The sequence below is a fragment of the Ambystoma mexicanum genome, chromosome 3p (assembly GCF_040938575.1).
Source record: "Ambystoma mexicanum isolate Mex_15411 chromosome 3p, UKY_AmexF1_1, whole genome shotgun sequence".
Taxonomy (NCBI): Eukaryota; Metazoa; Chordata; class Amphibia; order Caudata; family Ambystomatidae; genus Ambystoma; species Ambystoma mexicanum.
In genome coordinates, this window is record NC_090925.1 from 321,789,468 (window position 1) to 321,810,421 (window position 20,954).

At 49.9% G+C, this 20,954-nt stretch overlaps 1 long non-coding RNA gene across 1 annotated transcript in view; it reads right to left on the minus strand.

The window, feature by feature from the left end:
* Positions 1-3,093: 3,093 nt before the first annotated feature.
* Positions 3,094-20,954, minus strand: part of LOC138580383 (uncharacterized) — a 57,370-nt gene continuing 39,509 nt past the window's right edge. Inside the window, exon 2 of the long non-coding RNA XR_011304241.1 lies at positions 3,094-3,438. This is a non-coding gene — a long non-coding RNA (uncharacterized lncRNA). The remainder of the gene's footprint in view (positions 3,439-20,954) is intronic.

Here is a 20,954-nt window from a genome sequence, read left to right on the forward strand (position 1 = left end):
TTCATGACCCTTAATGGCAATGATTCAACAGGCATCAGGGGTAATTTGGGATCTACCCTAGCTGCTTTTGGTTTAGGGGAATCATTTACTGTTTCCTGAAGTGGTTGTGCCGATTTACCAGAGACAGATTAATTTGGGACCCACTTATCTCACGGACTTCTAAGATCTACCTGTCTGATTTCCCCATTATCACTGACACGTGAGATAATAGTGTTTGAGGACTTCAGTAAAGTGGGTAAATCAGCTGTATATTTATCCTCAGCTATCATTTGATCTTTCATGCTACACACCATTCTTTGTAAAGGGGATAAGAGGGGTTGATGTGTATGCAATCCTCTTTGGTTAAATTTGTTACCTTTAATAATCTTAGGTTTTAGCACAGTGTTTTTTTTCCATCATCTTAATTTCTTGACAGAAACTATCAATGGCATCTGGTTCATTAGCAGAATAAACAACCACCTGTTCCTCTGTCTCCCCTGCCCTTCTAATCAATGTGTCAGACTGGATGTTAGCTGTAAATACCTTTGATGCATTAGTCTGTAAAACCGATGCTTCATTAATATCCATGAGATCTTTGTTATGAATACAAAAGGTGTCTACAGGGATCAACCGTTAAGGGTACATAAACACCAATGGGACCTCTTCTGTCCATCACTCTAGTTACTAATAATTTAAGATCTTGTTGATCCTGAACCAACCTAGTACATGGTTCAAACAGAGTATCAATTTTGTCCGACATTGTCACACGCTTCTTTCTTTCTCATCTCACTGTCTGGGACTTGTAAAGGTTGGAGCGCGAGTCTTCGGGTTCCAGCGTGAGGTAGCCGGCTGCCTTAAGCCGGATAGCGTTCAGTATCCAGGAATGTTTAGAGACGGATCCAGGAAGGATGAGGAGCAAGTTTCCTATGCTCGGAGAGTGCCCAGGAGACCACGGCTCTGAGCACAAGACGGGATCCGGGATAAGGGGAAATGGATAGCGGGTAAAATGCAGGAATCAGGAGAGGGTTCCAGGAAGGAAGAAAAAAGGGGTAAGGAACTGGAGATGGTACCGTACACAGAATCGAAAACACACGCCTAACAACTCCAAGCAGTTGCGTTGAGACGCGCAGAGCCGCAGGGGCGTGCCTGTTTTCTAGGAAGCAGAGTGTTGCGCGCAAAGGCTAGAGCACAGCATTTCTGGGCCGTCAGCCATTTTGGAAGAATAACTGACCTCATGCCGCGGTGCATCATGGACCACGAAGTTCAGAAGGGCTGAAATCGGTGGTTCATGACATAGTATGTTACATAAAATGAAGATTGGGCGTTTTACCCATATCATTGCTTACAGATATATTCAAATGTGAATTATTGGACTCTTTGTCTGTTTTACAATCTGTATCTCATGAGTCACAAATGAAGCCGGTTAAATTTGGAGTTGCAGATAAATTGGTGGGCTTTATAAAACTCCATGTCAGTGTAAGGTGGCCCCAATGAATTCTTTTTGAGGTTATTACATAAGTTGAGGGGTGATCCATCATTATCAATGGTAAATGAGTGTAAGGTATCACTCGAGGTTACTTTACTAGGAGTAATGTTCGGTAAATTAATTTCAATTTGTTCTGTGATAGTACTTATTAGGTGGGCTTTAGGGCTGAAGAAACCCATAATGGGACGAACTAAATTAGTAATGTTATTCTTTATCCCCCTCACATCCTGTTTGACCTTTTTAATTCTCAGGGTATTTTTCAACGTATCATGTGTTCTTAAAGGACTCCTCATCCTTTTACCCTGTCACAGTGTATCACTCCTTAAGCCCGTACGTTTTTGGCTCTTATGTAAGGTCATTTTAAAATATAAGTCACAAACCTTCAAATAACTACCACCAAACAATAATAAGTTATTCAATATCAGGCAGGAACACGGTGGAAATGAGATTTAAAACTGTTAAAATATTAATATTTGCAATTAGCCCATAATAATTAACAATTACATAACAATCCATTCATTACTTGCAATTGTATCTGAAAATGTCATAAATTAAAACAGAGCTCAAAGGCACCCAGGCCCACAGTCGCTCAGTATAGTGATAAGTTCCAACGTGTGTAAGTATTAAGCAGTCATTGACGTTGGTAGTATGAATCTGGGGTTGCACAGAAGAGAGAGGCGACCTCGCAAGGCACAAAAATCCAAAGGCAAAGCCCGGTCACTCATGCTGAACAGCCACAATGCTGGTAAGAGCGTTTCACCAAAATGAACATGTTCAATCGAGCTCAAAGGTACAAAGGCCCGCAGTCACTCTGTGTGGGAAGAATCGGTTGACCACCCATTAAGAATGTATGCAGTTATTAGGGGGCTGTAGCGGAGTTCGTTTAAGTAAACCAGCGTAAAATGAAAAATCCTTTCTTGTGGAAAGCCAAGTTAAACGGCGGCAGGCAAGGGAGCAAGAATTCTCGAAAAAGTCTTGATGATAAAGTTAATAAGGCAGAAGAAGTTTATAAGTATGTGTTAAATTAATAACAAATGCCGTAATTTCCATCAAGCAAATATCATACCAGTTGCCGTTTAAACTCTGTCTGCACAGGCTACGCGGACTGCGCAGACTACAGTATTAACTCTGCAGCAACTCCATTAAAAATACTCTGTCCCCCCATCACATCAAATGACACTAACACCGTGCAAACAAAAAATCTGAGTGGAAGAGGGAGATTTCTAATAAATAAGCAAAGCAGAAAAACACTAGGCAGGGAACCAACAGTGGCTCCCTGGCAATGGTGCGGGTGATTTGGCGGGTACGCCTTCATTCGCCAGGCAGAGATCAGTTCATGTGAACCTTCTTATCCAGCTTAATTGGCCACACCAGCACCAGCTTCCACTCTTGCTCCAATCACAAGCTGAGTTAACCAGGGTCGCAGGCTCTCCCCAAGCTCCCCAAAATAGCACTGCTTCTGCTGGCTCTCTGCTCCTTGTCAAGGAAAGAGCCACTTTGCGTGACCCAGCGTTGCCCAGCACATCAGTCGTGTTAAGCCGCACCTCCTCAGCAGTCACAACAATACCTAATCCCCCGCACTATCGTGAGTGGGGATTTAGATTCTATTAAAGACAAGGAGGCGAGTATTATGCCAACAATCTTTACTACTGACATAAAATAGCAGCAAGAAAACATTTTTTGTTTAACATTAACTTTTTTCATTTATAACACGAAAAACACAAAGTTCAAAGAACACATTGGTAACTCCCAATCCAAGATGGGGCTAGCCCATAATCCAACATCCAATCAGGATGAACCCACACCCATAAATGTCCTTTCCTCTAACGGCAACTCCTCTTCTGAAGCTGCAATGACGCTTGAACAGCAAAACATAACACCACCAGGAACCAAAGAAACAGTCCAGCGAACATCCAGGCGTGGTCTCCAAAGAACCTCAGTCGAAGAAAGCACCCAAGGTAATCATCCCGAAGCTGAAAAAAGGAGATAAATGTTAAAAACCTGGGTGGGTGGGCGGGATAATACTCGCCTCCTTGTCTTTAATAGAATCTAAACCCCCACTCACGATAGTGCGGGGGATTAGGTATTCTATGGCACGACAAGGAGGCTCATATTATGCAAGTTTAAAGCCCTTGCATCACATTGAAAACTACATGATCAATCCGTTTATGATAAAAAGTTTTAAAAGTAGATTCCCTGGACCAGTCAGCCGCTTTGAGAATTTGCTCCATCCCTCCCCCAAGGAGAACGGCCTTAGAAGCCATGGCGCCCCTAACTGAATGAGCCCCGAAAAAGGAAATGTCAATACCAGATTCCTGCATTATCCACCTAACCCACCTAGATAGGGAAGCAGAGGACACTGCCTTGTAATGCTTACGATATGAAAAAAGCAGCTGAGAGGTACCAGGGAAACGCAAATCTACAGTTCTTTCTTCAAAACATTTTAAACAATGAACTACACATAATTTAACATTTTCAGGAAATGCTGGATATGAAACAGAAGAAATCATATTTTTTGTTCTCCTATTAATAAAAAAGGTTACTCCCTGTGGCGAGAAAATCTTATTGTCCACATCCAGTGCTCTAATATCCAACACCCTCTTAATAGAGACTAGGCACAAGAGCATTGTTAACTTTGAAAAAAGCTGTTGTAGGGATAAATCTTGATTATGAGGCCATGATATAAACAAATCCAGAACCTTACTAACATCCCACAAAACTGAATACCTAGGTTTAGGGGGAATATCAACCCTAATAGACTTAAGAGCCTTCCTGACCAGGAAATGTTTACCCACTGGTTCTCCCTTAACAAGAACATGACCAGCGGAAATCACTGACCTAAACCCATTAATTGTCCGATAGGCCTTACCCTCCTTAAACAATTCTACCAGAAAGTTTACTACGTCTACTGGAGGAGCAAAAATGGGATTGAGGTGCCTAACCAAACACCAGCTAACCCAGCGGCCCCATGCTGATGAATAGCCTGCCTTGGTGGAGGCTGCCCAGGAATACTTGATGACCCCAATAGAGTCCTGCGAAAGACCTCTGAAGCACCAGGACATGCTGAAATCTTCCAAACCATAAGGGAAAGATGTCCCTGCAGGACCAGGTTGTGAGGGAGCCACGCCGGGTCCATCAGGAAGAGGGGATGAGATGTCAAGAGGCGAGGGAAGTCCACTGCCAGCTCTAGGAGAGTGGGAAACCAAACCTGAGAAGGCCAGAACGGGGTCACCATTACCAAGGAAGCTCGCTGTCTGCGTATTTGCACCAGAGCCCTGGCTATCATGGCGAAAGGAGGGAAGGCATAGGAAAGATGGACCGACCGTCTTGAAGAAACGCATCGGTGGCCAGGGCCCGAGGGTCTGGTCTTCAACTGTAAAAACTGGAAACCTGACAGTTGAGACGGGAGGCAAAGAGGTCCATGTGAATGGGACCCCAAAGAGATTGAATCAATGCAAACACCTTCCTGTCCAGCATCCAGTCGCTGCTGTCCTGAAGGTAACGGGAATTCCAATCCGCTACAGCATTGCTCGACCCCGGAAGGTACTCTGCCTGAAGTAGAATGTTTCTGTCTAGGCAATAGTGCCAGAACTCCCTTGCAAGATCCGCTAGAGCCTTCGAGCGGGTCCCCCCCAGGTAGTTGATATATCGAACCGCTGACACATTGTCCATCCGAAGGAGGACACAGCAATTCCCCTGATCCTTTAGTAGGCTCTTGACGGCAAAGGAGCCCGCCAGTAATTCTAGGCAATTTATATGAAGTAGAGATTCCTGATTGGACCATTTTACCCCCCGTGGAAATGTGACCTACTCTGGCCCCCCAGCCGGATCTGCTGGCATCTGACTCGAGAGCTACATCCGGAGAAGGCCCAAAAATCGCCCTGCCATTCCAGGCGTTCATATGATTGAGCCACCACATTAGTTCCAATCTGGCTTCCGGATCCAGTTTTACCCTCTGAGCATAAGACAAGCTCTTGCGCAGGTGTCTTCCCTTGAGGCGCTGAAGCTCTCTGTAATGCTGAGGGGCTGGGAAAATCACCTGAATAGATGCTGATAACATACCTACTACCCTTGCTAACTGACGAAGGGAAACCACCCCCAGCCTGAGAATGAGGCGGATTTCTTTCCAAATCTTCAAAAAGCCTGGAGTCCGGGAGAAGAAGGATGCACTCTTTGGAATCTATATCTAAGCCCAGAAATTGGGTGCATTGAGTAGGACAAACAATGGACTTCCCTGCATTTAGAACAAACCCTAGATCTTGCAACAAGGAGATTGTGAGATCTAACTGGTCCTGAAGGACTTGGAGATCCTGAGCTAAGAGGATAATATCGTCCAGATAAATGATGCTCCTGACCCCCTTCGACCGGAGAAAAGCCATCACTGGCTTCATTAGTTTGGTGAAACACCACAGGGCTGATGATAGGCCGAACTGGAGATAGGGGAATTGCCAAAGGCGACCCCCCCAGTGAAACTGAAGGAACTCCTGATGAGGGGGAAACACAGGGACTACCAGATATGCATCCTTGAGATCCAGTTTTACCATCCAATCCCCGGGAAGCAGAGTATCTCTCAGAAGATGAATACCCTCCATTTTGAAGTGATGGTAAACCACAAAGGCGTTGAGAGCCTTGAGGTTTATCACCGGGCGGTAACCCTCATCGGGCTTTGGGACCAGAAAAATCGTACTGATGAACTGGGAAGCTCTGAATGTGGCTGGGTCCACCGCACCCTTGAAAATCAGATCCTGAATCTCCGCATCCACCCGTTTTTGCTTTTCTTGATTGAACACCAGAGGTGGAGGGGGTAAGAGCTGACACGGAGGGGAGTAGAACTCTATCTGAAACCCCTGCACTGTCTGTAAGACCCAAGGATCTGCTGTAAGATTTTTCCAATGCTGAAAAAATCGCACCAACCTGCCCCCCAAACCTCTGTGGGAAGAAACTCTTATGAGACGATTCAATACCTGGAGTGGATCTCGCTCTACCGGAACCTCTGCCATTCCGACCTCTCCATTGATTTCCTCTTTGGGGATAGAAGGTCTGCGCACCTCTAGCAGAGGAGGAATGATGGGCCCCTCTAGAGGCGTATTGCTGAGGTCTGGCAGAGCCCCTGAAGGCGGAACGGCCAGAGGAGCGGGCTCTTCCTCTTCAGGCCCTGTCAAAAATTCGAGGTGCAAAAACCTTTCTAATATTCGTCTGGGCCTTGTCCAAGGCTGTAAAAGTATGGACGTAAGCTGACAAATCCTTTATAAACTTGTCTCCAAAGAGGTTCCCTTGGGCTTTGGGACCAGCCTTCCCCTCCGCCATATCCTGAAGTTTGGGATCAATGCGCCTTAGTAGTGCCTTGCGCCTCTCCTTAGAAATACATGAGTTAGCATTGCCGAGCAGGCAAATTGAATGCTGAACCCAGCCTCTGAGTGCTTCAATATCAATTTGTGACTCATGAACAGCCGCTTCCTCTGCCAGTTCGAAAATTTGGGTCAAGGGCCCCAATACATCCAGAAGTTTATTCTGACATGTCTTAAGAGCCCCATCCACCCCCTTTTTAGTATCCTTACCCCTTTGGGAAAGAAAGGCCAACATGGACTGATCAATACTGGGGGTTATCTCCACCTTATCCGGGAGGACGGGACGGGGGCATTCTGAGCGCAGCTTACTCCTATCCTCATTGGGGAGAGCCCTTCTAACCCAATGATGAAGGAAAGAGGATACTGCCTCTGACGGACACCACTCCGCCGAGCGTGGATGTTGTATTAGAGAGGGGTCAAAGAACGGAACACCACTGCCATCTAACAACTGTTCCCTAACAGGTTGTGACACATCTGGAGCGGCTACTTTTCTTTTTCTCCTCTTAGGAGGGGAATCAGAATCCTCCGAGGACTCAGGGGATGACAACGGGGAAGAAACCACTCTAATAGGGGCGGAAGTCTGGGACACCCCCTCAACAAACTTACGTTTGAGGGTCCTAACCGGGGAACCCGGGGAAGAAAAACTTAAAACCAGGCTGGATTGCCCTTGCAAATGCTTGGTTTTTGAAGGGCACTTCCTGGGGGCTATCGAGGTTCCCTGCACAGGGCCCGGATGGAAATCCGAAATTTTATTTATTAGCCTGTGAAAGGCTGAGGCAAGGGTAGAATTTAAAGGTAGAATTTAAATTCCCCAGAGCCAAATCCATAGAATCCCTTATTGCTCTAGAGACCGAAGGAGGAGGAGCTACTGAAGGGTCCCCAAACCCCCCCATAACCCCTTCTTCACTGGGCTTGACTGTTTTCTTCGAAGCAACCCTGACCTGGTTACACGCATCCACATATGGCACCCCTTCAGATCCCTTTGTAGACTGCATTATGAAAAGGGAAGAATGAAAGAAAAATATATATGAATAAACACCCAATCACACCCCGAAGTGCACTGTGACTAAAAGGAAGGACCTAGCAGGTCTGACAGAAAAACCTCCACTTAATTTATGTGGAACGCTATAATGTGTAAACACATATGCCAACTACCAACTGGTGCTGGAAAACCTGTAAAAACAGGTGCAATTAAAAAATGAAGGCAAAGCACCCACAAACACGCGCGTGCAACGCGGTACAAAGTGACAATAACGAAGTGAAGCAACGCTGAGCAGGCGAACGCTTGAAGAAGAGCTTCTGGACCAGAAGCGCGACTACTCCACTTCGTTCTAGAACGCTCGGAAGCAAGCGGAGAGGAAGCACAGAAATCAATAATTGCACACGCGCCGAGCAGGCGCGAACAATGCCTTGCTGGAAGGAGGCACGAGCAGCGCTTGGCGGCACCCCCTCGCAGAGCAGGCAAGGCTGGATAGTAATGTCGGGAAGGAGGGGCGGGAGGCGGGCAGGCCGTACAAAGGGGGGCAACTCGAGGCGTGACAGAGGCGGACAAAAGCCTCACACCGAGCGGCTCCCAAATACAAAGGACGCTCGAACGAGCGAGCGTAAAAAGTACAAAGCACTTCACAATAGGGAACAAGTAACACTGTAACAGTATAAAACGAAACTCTTCCACATTAAAGAAAGGACGAGAGAGTATCAAGGACTTATCTTGTTGCGTCAGCAGCAAAGAAAGAGGAGTTGCCGTTAGAGGAAAGGACATTTATGGGTGTGGGTTCATCCTGATTGGATGTTGGACTATGGGCTAGCCCCATCTTGGATTGGGAGTTTCCAATGTGTTCTTTGAACTTTGTGTTTTTCGTGTTATAAATTAAAAAAGTTAATGTTAAACAAAACATTTTTTCTTGCTGCTATTTTATGTCAGTAGTAAAGATTGTTGGCATAATATGAGCCTCCTTGTCGTGCCATAGAATCAACCGAGGCCGCTTCTGACACCGCTTCTCCTCTCCTCTCCAAATCTCAGATGCGTTTAACTGTCCTCATGGAAGGCACAGATTTTTACTAAGGCAGATGAGCTAACTGGTGCTTTCTGTGTGCTTTCAAAATAACAATGTTCTTGGCACCGACACAGTGTCAGCCGCCTCTTGACTGAGCTTGCCTTGGCCCAGCCTTGCCATTACTGAGTTGCATGCAGCATGGAATTTCTGGACCTTGTAAACTACGCCGGACTGGGGGCACTGCATATTTATTGACTACTGTGGCATTCTTATTGGCGAGGTTAGAGGGCTTGGGAGGGTGTTCCAAGAAGTTGAGAGGCGTGTGAGAGATGAGATGAGGAGACTGTGCAGAGTGGTGGCAAGTTTTGGATTCGGGAGCTGCCGACTGCAGCGTTTCTGCAAATAGAGTGACACAGCTTATTGATGCGTACACAAGCATGGATGGGGGTTGTGTCAGCAAACCTAATTAATCAATAGACGGCATCGTGCAGCGGCTGTAAAAGAGACAAATGGAAGCAGCCTGCTGTAGGAGCCATCAGCAACACCGAATGGTGTTCGTGATAATGTGTTGTCAACTTATCTGAAAACGTTTCTGACAGGTGCAATAAATGTATCATTATGAAAGGAAGCAGCGGCAGCTGCGTTTGCAAAACTGTCTCCTACTGGTAGTAGGATCATTTAACTAGCATACTACTATTTACCATTAAGTTGAACTCAGACTCATCGGTTGGTCCACAAGTTACAGCAAAGCTGCACCATGCACAAGGCTGAGTGAGGCTCTGGCTCTACTCTGCTGCGTGCCAACTCGAACCAGGCACACCCTGGCTGGGGGCTCTACAGACTGCAAGTCAAGTGAGAAGGTGGCGCACATCATCACCCCACGGGATTGTCATTGGCTGGCAAACAGCCAATGACAATTCCATAAATTCTGTTTCTATGGAAGATCTGCAAAGTCTACAATGTTTGCACAAAGATTATACTTGAAAGGCCACAGCTTGAGCGCCCAGCCAGCCTCCCAAGTGCCCTGGATGAAAGTGACTTATGTAAACTGCACAGAGCTTATGAGCTCCACGCAGTAATAATATGGAAAAAGTGTGTAAAATGGGATGCGCCCCTGTGTGTCTGTGTGATCACACTGATCAGACCCAGCTGAGATGCCACTTATTTATTTATTTATTTTGTTGCCGTAACGCTGCACAGCTTAACAAAAGGAATTAAAGAGAGATAAAAGAGAACACTGTTTTCTTTTCTCTGTGCTACCTGGGGGCCAAGGGCTAGGGGCGGCACCCCCACACGCTGAATAAGCGGCTGCCACTGGTGACAAGGTTCACTTGTACAATTTTCAGAGGAATCAAACCAAGGAAAGGAAATTCCTTCCGTCTTGGCATAGGGGCTTTGAAATTGTAGATAAAATATCACCTGTTGCCTACAAGATATGCATCCTAAAATGAGAACAAATGGTTGAAAAATGTGTCCCCATCAGTTGAAAAGCTGTCATCCCAGACAAGCTTTACGCCTGATTGAGGAGCCCAATGAAAGTCAAATAAAGGAACCATCCAAGGAGTGAACTGAAAGGATAAAAACAGGTAAGTAGTTTAATTAATATTCTTGGTAAATTTTTAAGAAAAAAAAATATGTGAGATCTATTTTCTAAAATGTTATATCTCTTTATATGTAAAGTTTTTTTTCTAGAAGGCTAAATCCTATCTTCCAGGGAAATATGTTATGAAAAAGGCACTGAACCTCTCTTTTCTTCCTATTTCTAGATGACTAACTTCCTTCACTTCCAGCCTGGGGCATGAGGGGAGTCTGCAGAGGACCCCAAGGACCTTGTGAAGGAAAGGTATGGGGGTTCCATTCCACACCCCAGAGCCAAAAAGATAGAAGTGGCGGCCGGAGTGCCCACTCCCTAAGCAAGGAAAATGAGCCGGACGGGCTCCAACAAAAAAAAGAAAAGGAATTCGGAGGAAAACCACACTCTGCCCTGCTCTTTCTGATGAAAGAATCATGAAGGGGGTGGGGGGAACTTGTGGGGTCTAATCACAGCCCCAACAGATATAACTGAAAGGCCATCTTAGGCTTTACTGCAAAGTACATGTTCTTATGGTTAGGCCCACTGGTGAATGAAAAGCCTGCCTTAAAACTTCAATACTGCTAAATGTGCCTAGCAAATATAAATACAGGTATTTCTGCAGTTAACACAAGGAACATTATAACATAGAAAAGACACACTAAAATATACATGCCAGCCCAAACCTTAACACAGCGAAAGGGCCTGGTGTATTATGAAAATATGTGTCTTGCTGAAAATGACGCAAAGAAGTATGTACAGATGGGAAAGACCCAAAATGTTAGCCAAAATGAAATTTCTAATGGACAGTGGGGCTGAATTTACAAAGCGAACTTCCCGCAATGCTGGATTTACTCAGCCTTCCCCAAGCAGAAGGATGTGGCCAGAGCGTGGCCAGTATTTATTGATGGGCTCTATAAACAGAGGCTGCAATCAGGTGAAGCCGAACTTTGAAAAATACTGCAAATTGAAGACATTTTGTGGACTAGTTCCTGGCTTCACTGGTAGATTGCCTGCCATTAAGGGTGTCATTGATGTCAGAGACATCTGGTCTGAGAGGTAATTCATGGAAAAGAGTGGCGCAGGCGGCTGGCGCACAGTGTTCCCGTGCGATAGACTGCGCCAGCCGCGTGCGATAAAATCCATTTCAGCGCACAGCCTATTCATGGATTTTAGCCTCCAAAACCAGCCGTGGCGCAGAGTGGCGCAGCGACCCTGCAGCAGCACCAGTTACGCCCCCAAGAACACCCTCGCGCAAGGAAAAGGCATCAAAATCCCTAATCCAGCGCAAAGGTCTGCGACAACCCAAAACCAGTTTACCGGACTGCCAAACAACAAACGCCAAGCGGGGAACGTGTGTTACAGGTTTTGAGGTAAGTTCCACACGCGAAAGGGCCTGTGCGAGCGGGTACGTGTATAACTGGGGTTTGCGTGAGGTTTCACACGCAATTGGCCTGGGTACGTGTATTTCAGGGGTGCGTGGGAACTTTTACACGCGATCGGGCCTGGGGGAACGGTGTACGTGTATTCCAGGGCTGCGCGAGAAGTTCTACACGCGATTGGCCTGGGTGCGTGTATTTCACGGGTGCGCATGTGTTTTGGCCTGGGTACGTGTATTTCAGGGGTGCGCGGGTGTTTTCACACGCGTTTGGCCTGGGTACGTGTATTTCAGAGGTGCGCGGGAAGTTCTACACGCGATTGGCTGGGTATGTGTATTCCAGGGGTGCGCGTGTGTTTTCACACGCCACTGGCCTGGGTATGTGTATTTCAGGGGTGCGCGGGTGTTTTCACACGCGATTGGCCTGGGTACGTGTATTTCAGGGATGCGCAGGAAGTTTCACACGCGATTTCAGCAGGGTACATGTATTACTGGGGTGCGCGGGAAGTTTCACACGCGATTTCAGCAGGGTACGTGTATCACTGGGGTGCGCAGGAAGTTTCACACGCAATTTCAGCAGGGTACGTGTATTACTGGGGTGAGCGGGAAGTTTCACACGCGATTTCAGCAGGGTACGTGTATTACTGGGGTGCGCGGGAAGTTTCACATGCGATTTCAGCAGGGTACGTGTATTACTGGGGTGCGCGGGAAGTTTCACACGCGATTTCAGCAGGGTACGTGTATTACTGGGGTGCGCGGGAAGTTTTACACGCGATCGGGTCTGGGGGAGCGGTGTACCTGTATAACTGGGGTTCGCGTGAAGTTTCACACGCGATTGGCCTGGGTACGTGTATTTCAGGGGTGTGCGGGAAGTTTCACACGCGATTTCAGCAGGGCACGTGTATTTCGGGGGTGCCGGGGAGTCCTACACGTGATTTGGCAGTGTGGGTCCTCCCAGGTGTTCCCTGTACACCCTCCACGGCCCCTGCAGGCAGCCCACACCACAGGGGACTACCCTGCATCCCTGGTCATGTCCCGCAGGCAGCCCACCCAACATGGGCATGCCCCCCAGCAAAAGCACATGTCTCCTTGCACTACTGATCACCAACTCATGTCCCCTTGCATCCCCACCCACCAGCATTGCGGGGCACCTGCCAGCAGGCCCCCACTCATGTCCCCCTGCACTCCCACCCCCCAGCATTGCGGGGCACCTGCCAGCAGGCCCCCACTCATGTCCCACTCATGTCCTCCTGCACCCCCACCCCCCAGCATTGCGGGGCACCTGCCAGCAGGCCCCTACTCATGTCCCACTCATGTCCCCCTGCACCCCCACCCCCCAGCATTGCGGGGCACCTGCCACAGGCCCCCACTCATGTCCCCCTGCACCCCCACCCCCCAGCATTGCGGGGCACCTGCCAGCAGGCCCCCACTCATGTCCCACTCATGTCCCCTTGCACCCCCACGCCCCAGCATTGCGGGGCACCTGCCAGCAGGCCCCCACTCATGTCCCACTCATGTCCCCCTGCACCCCCACCCCCCAGCATTGCAGGGCACCTGCCAGCAGGCCCCCAGTCATGTCGCACTCATGTCCCCCTGCACCTCCACCCGACAGCATTGCGGGGCACCTGCCAGCAGGCCTCCACTCATGTCCCACTCATGTCCCCCTGCATCCCCACCCCCCAGCATTGCGGGGCACCTGCCAGCAGGCCCCCACTCAAGTCCCACTCATGTCCTCCTGCACCCCAACCCTCCAGCATTGCGGGGCACCTGCCAGCAGGCCCCCACTCATGTCCCCCAGCCAACACGTCATCACAATCTAGATCCCTGGCCCTTATGGGCAGCCTTCACATGCCAAACACCCACCCAAGTATTGCATCCACCCACTTATAAATGCCAATTACATGATACAACCCCAATGGCAAGTATGTAAATGAACACATGTCCCTCACATACACACAATGGGTGTAAGTGAATGTCAAAACCCATATCATGATATGCATGAAACCAATGAGATGATACTACACATTGAAGTTTGATGAAAAACATGTATTAAAAGCAACATAAATGGAATTAAAAATAAACAAACGACAATGGCAATTAAAAAGCAAAAGCAGCATGTCCGTAAAATAATGAAAAACCACAAATCATAATCCAAAGGAAAGGTGTCCAAAGTCACAGTTCAAAAAAGTAAATCCAAGGGAAAAACAAAACCGAAAACCATTGCTCCATGGGTAAATACAAAAAAAAAAATACTAAAATCCAACAGTCAACTATATACAGATAAACAATCCAGGGTCCATGATCCCAACTGAAGAAATGAAACCTATCGAATAATACTACCTAATAAAAAAACTATATACAAAAATGTGGTCCATTGTCCAAAAGGTCCAAAATAAATAAAAAAGCAAAGGAAACCTAACACTAACTACATAACTATTTACAAGGGCAGCGGGCTAGTCCGATGGCTCACTGGATGTTGTCATGGGCCAGGGCATCATCAAACTCCTGTTCAATGGCTTGGAGGCGGGCATGTTCCCTGGCCCCGAGGTCTCGCAGGGATAATACAGTGTCCAGCTCCAACTACCTGCGAATACCCTCGAGGCACTCAGCCCGCCTCAGCGCCCTCCGCATGGAGTTCTCCGCCCTGACCATTGTGAGCCGTTCCTCCTCTGAACGCTGCCACTCCGCACCTATCTGCTGGCCCAACCGCTCCCACACGGAAGACACTCCCATTCCAGAGTTCTCCTGCCCTCCGGCCGATGCCTGCCCCCCTGATGTTGATGGCCCCGAGCCATGATGCCTGCCGCTGCCTCCGACGCAACTGTGTGTGCCAGCACGACGGCATCCAGGCTGATGGAATCTACAGACGCCGTCGTGCACGTGCCCTGCCCGATGATGCCGTCACATCCTCCATCTGCTGGGGTCCAGTTGCTGGTGTGTCCACCCCTGCTGGACCTCCGACTCGCGACTGTGGCAGGGATGGGATCCCCACCGAGTTGGCTGCGTTGGTCGGGGCAGGTCCACAGGGGGCCATGGTGGCATCTGGGCCGGAAGACAGCATGTAGAACGACTGGCGCATAGCCTCCACAGAGGAGGAGAGGGTCGCCAGAGTGCCCGACACATGTACGAAACCCCCGACCACGGCCGCTCCCAACTATGCCACGTTGGCACAGTGCTCTTCGTGATGACGCGCGTGCTCCCCCGGGAAGCACGCACTTCATCACGAATGACACCCGTGCGCAACGCGACACCAATCAGGACCTTCTCCATACGGCCAGGGGTCCCCTCGTCCGCAGGTGGAGGGGAGTCAGATGACATGGACATCCCCCCTACCTGCGGACGGGCCTGGGATGGGGCATCCCTGCTGGTGCATGGTGGTGCAGTCACAGTGTCAGGGACAGTGACATGCACAGGCACCTCCACGGCGACCTGTGCTGCCTCCTGCCCCTGGACTGCATCACTTGCACCAGCAGGGATGCCCCCACCAGGCCCCATGTGCGGCTCAGTAGCGGCCTCCTCCTCCTCTGTGGAAACCACCAACCTGGATGGCTCCACCCTGTCTTCCGCCGTTGCAAGCACCTGTGGGGGCTCACCCACCCCTTCCACTGCAGCCGTGGGGACATCCCCGCCACTTTGCTCCACAGCGCCGTCTCCGCCCCCTTCTTCACTTTGCGCTGTGTAGAGGGAGACATAGAACACAAGCATCAGGGTACTGTACAATGGTCCCCTAGACAGGAAACAATAGCAGATGAGTGGCACTGTCAAAGATCACTTCCATCATGTCCCTCCACGACACATGGGTCAGTGCAGGCAAAACACATGCAGTAGCAGGCATGGCACATGCTATGGACGTTAGCAAACATGTCCAAGGAACTCTTGAAACATACAATGTTGTTTTTGAACTCACATGCATCATGGGTCATGCCTATCACATGCACACACTTCACCGTACTTTCATCCATCTGGACTCGTACACCCCAGATACAGTGGATGCAAGGATAACTAGGCTGCATCAGTGATTCTGAACATTGTCACAGACATGTGTCATGCATCCATGGCATTCACAAGTCACAGACACGCAGGTCAGACACACAGACATGGACACCATACATGTATGGCATCAGCACCCATCCCTCACCCCCACCCATGTCCAGGAACAGAGACTGGCATGCTCTCATGTGTCCATTCCGTATAGGGATCCCCATGTTGCATTTAAACACATACACCAACCATGTGATTCACACATTACTGGTCTCACATGCATGACCATGATGTCCCTGCATACACACACACGTACATGGCCTATGTCACACATACAGGCAGGTATCAGACAACCAGCACACTGCAACATGCCCTGTTTCACACAGCAATGCTTGGCCACTTACCGCTCGACTCCAGACGGGTCTGCCTCTCAAGGATCTGAGCATGGAGCGCTGGGCGTACGCGTTCCAGGACCCTCAGCTGGATGGTACTCATGCTGCCCCGGCCCCCCTCCACGAGGCGCCGGGCCTTTATGAGGTCCTGGACCTCAAGTCCTCCCAGCGCTTCTTGACTTGCTTGATGTTGCGGGTTGCCACCCCCTCCGCGTTTATGGCAACCACAAAGTCACCCCAGATCCTGTCCCGTCCTTCCTTGTCGGCGCGTGATGATCCGAAGAGGGCATAATAATGCCCCAGGACAAGCTCCACCAGGACACCAACTTCCTTCTGACTGAAGCTGGTGGCCCTCTGCCCCTCTGGCTGGGGGTCGCCAGTGGTCTCGGATGGTGTTTGCCCCGACATGGCGACCCCCGAGGCAGGTGTGGGTGGGCAACTGGGTCCTGGGGCTGGGCTGTGGAGCGTTGGTATCCCAGTTGGGAGTCTTCTGTTCCAGCAGGGGTGGACACAGCAACTGGACCCCTGCAGATGGCTGATGTGCAGGCACCAAATGGCAGGGCACGGCGGCAGCGGGCAGGCAGGCAGGCAGCAGCAGATGGCTCGTGGGAGGCTGCTCGGGGCTCTGGGGGGCAGTAATTCGGCCTTTTGGGCAGGAGCGTGGTCTTCCGTGTGCTTACGTGTGGCCAGCTTGATACGGAGTGATTTGGCACGTGAAAATTCTGCACGTCAGTGTGTAATTCGAGGAAAGGCCCTTAGCGCGTAAGCGCGTCAGCACGCATACGCGATTCCGTTGGACCAAAGGCCCTTAGCGCGTAAGCGCGTCTATGACGTTACGCGCACATGCGTTTTCCATGGCGCGTAGAAAAAATAAGCACGTCAGAGTGTCATAGCGTGTAATTGGTGGAAAGGGCCTCAGCGCGTATGCGCGTCTGTGACATGCATGTGCGGGCATTTCCCTGTACACGGGTGCATGTTACACGTCCAATGACTGCACGTCAGAGTGTCAGCTCGTGTAATTGGAGGATAGGGCCTTAGCGCGTAAACACGGAAGTGACGCTGGACGTGTGGGCATGTTTAAAAGGTACATGTAGAACGCCATTTCCTTGTACGTGCTTTCGTGGAGAGCGAGTGGGTGAAATCTGTACTTCCTGTCGGTTCACACGCGATTTACTTCACGGTGTTCCAAGTTTGTACTCCCCGTTACCTCTGACAGCTTTTTCTCTTTTTGTCTTTTTCCTGGGCCTGTTTCCTCAAACAGCGTTCACTTCTTCTGTTGTCCTGTCTCCTCAGACAGCGTACAATTCTTCTTTTCGCGGGGGTGTTGCCAACGCGCGTCTTTTTCACGCTATTTTTCCAGGCAGACGGTGAGTCGCGCACGTATTTAACATCTGTGCTTGCCCCGTGTGTCGCGTACCCCTTCAGAGGTCATTCTAGGCTGCGTGTGACGCGCATACGTTCATTTTTGTGTTTCTGGGTGCCACAGCGTAGTGCAGGTTTATTTTTCCACGCACGTAGTCTAGGAGGGGTTGTGTGCACATTATCTCCCTTTTTTGGGGTGCCTGTGCATTGCGTGACCCGCCATCTTCCCCCAGGGGTTACATACAGCCTTGCTAGAGCACTAGGGTACGAATTCCATCTAGTACCCTACCCCTTTCACCCCCAATTGCCCAGGACAATAGTTTACTGCAACTCCCATACGCACAACAACATCAGTGCCATGGTTGGGAGGCGAGCATGCCGTAAGGGTGGCAAAGGTGGTCGAGCCTCAAGAGGTGGGCGTGGTGGATACGGTAGGGGACGTGGCCGGGACTTGCAGGGTGCCCTTAGACCCCCATGTGTGGGTGACCAGGCTGGGACACCCATGCCCCCCCCCTGGTTGAGGGTAACGTGGCTGACACCATCCCTGCTCAGCCCTTGTTGGACCAGCCCATTGTGGCACCAGATCTGGCACAGGGTGACTCCATGGCTGACTTCGAGGTCAGCAGGTCTAGGCCACATGTGGCGGTGCACGTTGGTGTCACCAGGCCACGTGGATCAGGTGCAGCTATGTCATCTGCTGCCCCGAGTAGGCAGGGTGGGGAGGCTGCAGGGGCAGCTGAGGCTCCATCCACCCCAGCTCTGAGTCTCCCAGCCAGGACAGTGTTGGTCCCAGTCCATCCTGCTGACGTTCACCCTGACTACATCACGCTTCAGCTAATGCCTGCACCAAGTACCATGGTGAGTGTTCATTCCCACACTCCTAGTCCACAGTCCACCGGGGCTCCTGCCTCTAGTGTCCAGAGCGGCGTAGGACACTCAGGATCCCCACCACCTTCCAAGCGGAAGAGGAAGAGTGCTCGTCCAGTACAGGCTGATGCCGCAGACACGGCTACACAGTCCGGCCCGCCAAGGAAGCCCAGCTTCAATCAGGCCGAACTTGATGCACTTGTGGAGTATGTGTCCGCACATGACAGCGAAATGGTGATTACTGCAGGATGCAAGACCACACCTGCACAACGTCTGGCACACTGGCAGACCATCGCGGACATCATAAGTGCCCCTGGATTCATGAGGCGCACAGCTAATGATTGCTACAAGCGCTGGAATGACCTGAAGTGCAGGGCAAAGAAAAAGCTGGCCTCAAGTCATGCCGCTACTCTAGTGATTGGAGGTGGGTCTCCAGCAGAGGACATTGAACTCACTCCACATGAGTATGTTGCTGGGACCTACGACACGGAGGGACAGATCCAAGGCGTGGGAGACCTGCCAGATTACGAGGCATTGTCCGGTGAGTGCACATGCATGTGTGTGTCATCCATGTGCATGGTGTGTGTGTGAGGGCTTCTGATTGAGTGCCAGGTGAGGGTGTGTGTGCCTGAGTGGTTTGGGTCACCCATGTGCTTCATCCAATACATTCTGCGCACCAGGATTTGGGTATTGCAGTATCCCTTCTAGCAACAGTAGACATTTAGCCCAACCTCACGCCAGTTGCCCTTGAAGTGTCATCTTGCCACAACATTGTTGCATATTATTCTGTGTTCATTCAGGCTGATTGTTTGCATTCCACCACTTTCACTAGGCATTTCTCAGTCCTATTGTCACATGTGTGACATGGCTATGGTACATGCCATCTGTGTGATGGCATGTGTCATGTATGTGTATTGGACATGCCAATCACAGGCCAATGTGTGATGGCACTGCTAGCCAGCATGCAGCAAATGTGTTGGTCTTCCATCTTGATGTCATCAATGTGTGCCATTTGCCTCCCCTTCATACGCAGTGACGGTGCATGCATGGGAGGGTTATAGTCATGTGGGCATGTGTCAATGAAGTACTGGTTCTGTTGCTTCTCAGCCCTAATTGTGTGCCATGGTGCTAATGCCTGTTCCCATTTCTTTTCTTTCATGTCTTTGCAGGGGATGACGCACTTGATACTGCTGGGGTTGTGGAGATGGTGCAGACCCAGGAGGGGTCTCAGGCCCGACCGGGCACCAGTGAGGGACGTGGTGTGGTGGTGGGTGAGAACCCACACTTGCTGCAGACCATTCTCTCGAGAGGTGTCTCTGGGTGCACCTCCCCCGAGCTCTATTCAGGTGTCGATTCGGATGATGAGACCTATGTGCCGTCGCATGTAAGTGTTTCTGGGAGGGATTCTGTACTGTCCAACCCACCTGCACCAGGGGTAGAACCCCCAATGGGGATGTCAGTGTTGGTAGGTCTGTCTTTGGTGGTTACGGATGCAGGGTCACACTCCGCAACATCTGATCCTGTTCCTGGGCCAGCAGATCAGAGGGGGAATGCAGTCCTGCAGCCTCAGGCAGTGCCGGCACAGCAAGGCGCAGTTCGCCTTGCCCTAGACAGGTGTGGTGCCCGCCGACGCGGTGGCCGTACGCCACCTGGCAATACCGCATGGGAGCAATCCATATACGGTATGGCAAACCAACAGGCAGCATCATCTGAGATGATGGCTCAGGCCATGGATAGGGTGGCCACTTCCATTGTGAGTTGTTGCATGGGGACCTACGCACGATTATCCTCCAGAACCAGACCTCCCACACCCGCATGCTTGCTGCCATGGAGGACCAGACTAGGGCTTTGCGTGGGCTGCCTCCCATAGTACCACCACCTCCTGATGCAGCTGCAGAGGGTGAGGAGAGCGACAGCAGCGATTCTCTCACAATAGGCCATTTTTGATCTTTGATTTTTTTTACAGTGTGTTACCTTGTGTGGCTCCCGTGGGCATACGCTGTATTGTGGCTGGGCACATGCAGGCTTGCCCTGAATTTGGGTTAGATGCTTGGGTTTGTGTGACACACACCCCTCCTGCTTCCCGTTTCCATGGGCTTGCAAAGGGTGTGCCCAAGTGACATTGACTTACACAGTGACGTTGGACTCTCATTTGCTGTGTGGGCAGTCTGTAGTCAATACTGTGTATACATTCCTAGTGCATATTGTTGTTGTATTGTACACTGCATGGTGTATTGATATGTGCCTCTGCATCTATCTCATCCTCCTAATTTGCAGGTCCATTCCTCATGTCTTCACAAGGCGGTCTACTTTGGAAATGTAGTCCATGTTTTAAGCAGTGCACCTACACTTTTGCGTGGCGCTAACACTGTACAGTTGGAAGTGGTCGAAGTGCTGGCATTATCAGGTAGTGAGACTACCAATTTTTTAAATCCATACTGTCATGTTTATGGTAGGCTTGAGATTGTGTAGGTGATTTGTATTATTGCTAAATATTTGGCAATGTGTGTTGTTGGTCCTGCATTACTGTGAGCATTTCATGTGTGGCCAGTTTCCATTAGGGACAATGTACTTTGTGACACTTGTGTCATGTT